This window comes from Convolutriloba macropyga, chromosome 4 (assembly GCF_964194025.1).
Source record: "Convolutriloba macropyga chromosome 4, txConMacr16.3, whole genome shotgun sequence".
Classification (NCBI taxonomy): domain Eukaryota; kingdom Metazoa; phylum Xenacoelomorpha; order Acoela; family Convolutidae; genus Convolutriloba; species Convolutriloba macropyga.
In genome coordinates this window covers 37875502-37881885 of record NC_134471.1, presented here as the reverse complement: position 1 = coordinate 37881885, position 6384 = coordinate 37875502, and the positions used below count along the sequence as shown (strand labels likewise).

Below are 6384 nucleotides of genomic sequence, written 5' to 3'. Positions count from 1 at the left end.
AACCTAACAAATTTTGCTTATGTTTATTTGATGTTAATTTCCATTCATTCAAGTTCTTTGTTTCTTCTGTCAATAGGCTTCCACGTGGAGTGACACATTTGACATGCAAACCTTTAGTATACATCTTTGAGAACTGGCATTGTCTGATGTTTTAAGCTGGATATAGATCACTCATTTCGCTAGCTGATGCGCCAGAAGACAGTTGAAAACCAACGTTTTATTTCATCTCTTTAACATCAACTGGGATTCGTAACATGGCGCTGCGAATAAAATGAACAACACGTTCAAACAAAACTCAAAAATGTTGCAAATGCCATTATTTTGAAATTCTTACGGTCAAGGGCCAACATTGTCCACTTCAGCGTACTGGGACCCCTATAAACAAATTATGATATCATTTTATCAATTGGACCCAGACAGGATAATTGAAATGAACAACGATAGTTGCAACTCAATGTTTTACTTTATCTCTTTGACACTAACTAAGATTCATAACATATTTCATCAATAAGTTATTCAATAAACTAAAAATTATTGCAGCTAGATAATGAATTTTAATTTTTTGTGTAATGAAACAAAATTAATACTAAACAAATGCTACAATAATGATACTATATTGAGCAATTGTGTTCAAAAAAGCAGAATAGTCGCGGAGAATGCGTAGAGTTTTAGTAAAGTTTCCGTCAAAACCGATGCAACTCTTAGTGGTCAATACATTGATTGTGTTGCAATTTTCTCAGAATAGTTTTCTGCTTGGATGGGGGTCTGTTAACAGCTTAATTTTTTTTCGCTGCCGACGGAAGGTTGAGAAAAGACTTTTTCTATGCTTACAGCTATCAGCCGTATTTCTTACAACAATTCTACGCGATCAACGCCTTCATCTCTAAAAATTGCACAAGTTCCCAGTAAAAATAGAATGAAGCCCAAATCAATTGGTGAAGTCATGACCCGTGTCCGACCAAATTCCAATCCCGGCCTTTTTTGCTATCATCGGAGTCCCAAATTAAGTTTTGATAGTCTTCCTCCCGAATAAGGTGGGCTACAAAGTTCGTTCCAAAGTACAAAGATCCATTTCATTTGAACAATAACACAACGATATCACTGAAATTGTCTCAGTTTGCCTATGGTTACTTTTAGTAGGGGAGGTTGGTAATATTAGTTACCTCCCCCCACAAATTTTTTTGGTGGTCAGGGTTGACCGTCATAATAGAGTCTTAGCAGTCGTACAGGATCACACAAAAAAGTGGCTCCAAATATGCTTTATTTGATTTTCCTTGAGCTAGTGATAGAGCCCTGATGGCAAACCTCTTCTTTTATATGCAAATGTAGTATATTTGCATACATATGCAAAGGTTTTTCGTTTTTCAATGTCACATGACAACTAAAATCAAAAGTTGCTCGTTTCTAACTTAAATTTCAACTTAAAGCAGAAGCAAGATATCCCTTCAGTCAATACAGTTAATTGAATTATGAGACGTTGAGCGGGTGAATTGTGAAGTATCATCTGACATTTGATCATTCGTCCTGCTGTGAAATCTTCAATAATGTTGGGTGGTTATCTGGAACATATCATCATATTTATCAGGTTATTAATAGTCAATGTTTGGCTAAAGAAGACGCACGCCTTAAATTAGCAATCTGATATGAAAAGAAAAAAGTATTCATATAAAGGTTTTCTTCATTTCCTTTCTTAAAACAATTGTTTCTGTGAAATTGTTTCTCAAAATTAAGTTTGATAAGAAACGTATAGTGTTTTTAATCATGGGTTTTTAAACGGCGGCCTTTTTGCTTAGCAGATTTGATGTGAATCTATCCAACACAACTTGAGACAAGTTTACCCTAATAAAATTGGTTCTAATATCTTAGGTATTTACAGCTATTTACCCAATTGTTGCTAAATCGCAGATAAATTTGAATTAGATTAGCTGCATATTGTTTTCCGACATTGCATCTTGAATTTCTTCGTCTATAGCACCATCATTGTCTTGTCTCTATAAACAGAAAACTAAGATATATTCCAGTTTCATTATCTGCCAGTGACACAAAGAACTGGATTGCGTAGGTTGTTCCCACAGAGAAAATTCAAGAATTTTGTATATTTTTCCAAACCATTCGATATGCTATCGAGAACACTTAACCTATGTCTTCAAAGTAAATATTTTGCAAAGTTATTTCACTAGATCAATACTCTGCGCAAACTTTGAATTAAATTTTATGGGTCAATAGGATACGTTTTACTGTTTTTGGTTCTTTTATAACATTGTTTTCTAAACTTTTTTGCTTATTTTCAAAAGAAAACTCTTTCGCTCGATTGTTTGGACTCGAAGCTTGAGAGAACATTTGCTTGAATGCGATGCAGCGGAACTCAATATTAAACTGAACTGTTCTTGTATTTTATTCACGAAAATTTATCATTTGGTAGCGAATCAAAATTGCAAACATGAAAAGAAAAGAAAGTTTGATCATTTTTTCTTTTTAGCAGAAAAAATAAAGAATTTGTTTCAAGTCATCAAAAATTTACGCCTTTTTAACGTTTTAGCGCATTTATTTTTTGCTGAGCGCAATGGTTGAAATACAAAAATTATTTTATATGTAGTCTTTCCTGGCGAATGTAATTTTCCATTAATATTATTTTGATTTATTATGCTTCAAGTTCGAAGCTAAAATATAATTCTGAGCGATCCTTATCATTTTCTATTCACAATTTCCGTCATTTTCCCTTCTAGGAGACTAATCAACTACATGTTGGTTCAAAAATGAGATACCAAAGCTTGTAAACCTGCTTTACTTTCGTTTATTTATGATATTATTCATTTCAGAGAATTTTTAAAACTGTTTTTATGAAACAAGGCATACATCAGCATCATTCTCGAATCGCCATTTAATGATTATCGTTTATCACAATCAATGGCTTCAGACATTAACTGTTCGGATTAGAGTCAACAAGGAGGCTCGGTAATGTGCGTTCGCACATAAAGTTCCGACCCCGTTTATCCTTATTTTTGACTTAAATGTCTACCAAATGAGGAACAGATAGAAAACCCCCAAAAGTTCAAGTATTTTTCAAAAAAAAATGCGTATGAGAAAAACGCAGATAACTCAATGGAGTGAAAAAGTACCCCATCAGATTACCAAGAAAGCAATTCAAGACGAACAACAGATTCAAACAACAATAACAGCAAACATTAATTATATCCAAAAATTTGTGTACATTAAAAAGAAATTATTATCAAGGTCAAAATATATTCAAATAAAACAAACTAAACAAATTAATGTGTACTTCACTAGAAAACTAGAAAAGATATTGGACCACTCCATAATAAAGCTCGGTAACAATTAGACAAAAAAAGAACAAACAGCAAAATTAAAAAATTGGCTTAAATTTAAAATTTTATTAATTTTGAAGTAATGAAAACCATTAAATAGCAATTGAAAACATCCAAACTGTTTATGATCACATACGTTTCTATACGAGGGCAGACATTAAGACCTGTCTTCATTCATTTTTTATGCGGTTCTACAAAGATTGACAAATAGAGACAACGAACACAAAGTAGAACTTGCGAGAAAACGCTGTCGAAGCCATAAAACCACTTTTTTGCCGCTCAAAATATCATTAATTGAGCTTCCCTCGAACACCAATAATGTGGTATGTGAGCTTTCTTTAATGAGAAAAAGTAATAATTAGACAAAAAAGAGAAAAAAAGGGGCAAAATTAAGCTATAATTTTGTATTTGTCTAAACAATAATTTTCAATGTCATGAAAGCCTTTAGCTACAAAACGATATGGTAAGACGATTCGTTTATTTGTCCAAATGAAGCGCTTGAGACCTTCATTGGGACGAAAAATTTTGTTTACGAATTTTTCATGAAAAACCCGTGCGGAAGCCAGTAAATTCATAACGAAATCTTCAAAACAATGGATTTTTGTAAAATTGCACCTTCACTCGACGACAATAATTTCATATGTAAAATTTAATAAACGGGACTAGGTAACAAAAAAAGAACAAAGTTAAACATAAACAAAATAAACAACCTATGCTATCTACTCAAATCAATTGTTTTCAAAGTCATGAAAGTCCTATTCTATCCACTCAAATCATAACATAAACTCATTTATTTCTCCACTAAAAATCAATCAGACTTGTCGAAATAAAGGAAATTTCTTAGAGTACAAAGACAAAGTGAAAACCACAGTTGAAGACAAATGTACAAAATTCGGTTAAATTCCTCGAGAAAGGATATTCTCAATGGAAGTGAAGGTGGGAATAGCTCCCTTTTGTAGTTTACAAAAATAGTGTTAGTTGTTTTTGGGTTGTTCTTCCGGCAAATCTAATCAAAGTGGACGCAAGAAGCTTATTTTCAACAACTTTTGATGAAAAAGGCTGCATTTTTAAATATTCAGCCGAAATTTTGCTCGAAAAAATTTAATCAAAATAATCAGCTAACTTTTATTGTTTTCAAGAATAGCATCAACAGTACTACTTTAAACAATTTTTACATTTTTTAGCAAAATTGACGAAATTTTATACAAAAATTCCGGAAAATGTGAATGAAAATAACGCAAATCGGTCCAATATTCACAAAAAATTATACCACGATAACTCGCTCTAGAAAACGAAATTCAAAAAAGTCTTTTTAATTCCATTTTCTACGCTCGACGGGCTTTTTAATGATATCACTCAAATCTCTCTGCGATGAATATATTGATCGGCCAAAAAGTTGTCTGAACAAAAAAACCCAGTGGAGTATATAGTTCCTCCCCTCTCAAGAGGGGTCGGAACAACAAGTTCTTTATACTAACAAGAGCTGAGAAAGGCAGTGTATTGCGGTCCTCGGTATCTTTTGTTATATTTTTGTCTCATGTAACTGATGTTTCAACCCAAGAAAGTTTCAAAATGGGAAAAAAGCAAGTAAACATAATTTCTTTGTGGAAGGTGTTGAAAGAAATTGGAATGCAGTCAAATGGATACGAGCTACTGTTTGGAGAAATTAATTCAGATTAAGTTGAATCATTTAATTATAAAATTTCATTTTTTCAATTCGTCTTTCTTCCATAACTTTAAAAAGTAATCTTTCGTAAATTAGATTGGATCATCCATCGCATTTCAATCATACTTGCATTTAAAAAATGTTTTCCTCTTGAATTCGCAAAAATGTTTTTTTTTGCACATTCTATTTACAGCAAATAATTGCAAATTTTAAAAAGATTCAAAGCAAATTCATCTTATCTATATTTGCGAGTTGGATGCTCATTGAAGAATTAGATAACCAAGCAACAAGGGTTTGTGATTAACATTTCCAAATAGATTTAAAAATTAGAATGGTCTTTGAGGATTTTTTTTGTTGTACAAAATTATTTAAACACAAATACAGACAAACAGGAAACGGCAGAAAACAATTATGTTAACATCAGTCATTCCACGACATTACTCCATAGGACGTAGATTGTAATTTTTTTGAAACAAAATTATGTTGTAGCCCTGAAGTCGCTTATGTGCGTCAAATAGACGATTTTTCATTACCTGATTAGTGAAGTATAATGCATCGCGGTCATCTGTCCCATCGGAGGGACTCTCTTCTTGTTGCCTCTAAAGACACTATATAGTTTGCTTATTGAATAAATATCATTACGAAACTTTGTCATGAACAAATTGGCTTAAATAATAGGCGAGTGATTTTTAGTTGGATTAGTAGTCGAAATCCGTTTTATAGTCTTTAAACATGGGTCAAAACTCTTCTGAGTCGAGTAGCCATACGCTTTTGTTTTTGCCGCTTTTGAGTTGTAGTGGCTTTATAATGGAATTAAGTATATTCGTCTTATGTTTAATCGAAAGGAAAAGTGAAGGAATGTGTCAGGACAAAGTACCCAATGCACCAAAATACCCAAATTATTCGCAAAATGTCATCCTTAAATTAAGTAAAACTTCTGTTTAGCAAAATAACTGTTAAGCTCTGTTTAGAGCAAGATAATCTATTAATTAAAAACATTTAGCAACTTCTTAGTTTAAGCTCTTCAGGGATTATTGAGCCAAAAGATCCAAAACAAATAAATTGAGTATTATGGCATTGGGTGTACTTGGCACAATGATTTCCGCATAAAATCTGATATCATATAAAGTGCCAATCAATACACAGCAATGGACTGTAATGACCATTTTTGTCTGCACATAGTTTTTTAGCTTTATTGGTCTGTGTCGTTTTTCAATCACAAAGTCCGTCGTAGGGGCCGATCAACTGGACAACGTTTCAACATGACTGTGAATTTTGTTTCAACTGACAATTGCATGCGTTCATAATGTTAATCCTCGCTAAACATTGACCATTTCGAATATTTTATCCATAATCTAGTCACAAGCATCCGTAATGACTAAACTAAACGAG

General features: G+C 32.6%; 1 long non-coding RNA gene across 1 annotated transcript; it reads right to left on the bottom strand.

The window, feature by feature from the left end:
- Positions 1-1475: 1475 nt before the first annotated feature.
- On the bottom strand, positions 1476-5593 carry LOC142338420 (uncharacterized). Its single transcript, XR_012758977.1, has 3 exons — positions 5526-5593; positions 1885-1991; positions 1476-1559 (listed from the first exon to the last, which is right to left on the bottom strand). It is a non-coding gene; the product is annotated as an uncharacterized LOC142338420 (long non-coding RNA).
- Positions 5594-6384: the final 791 nt, after the last annotated feature.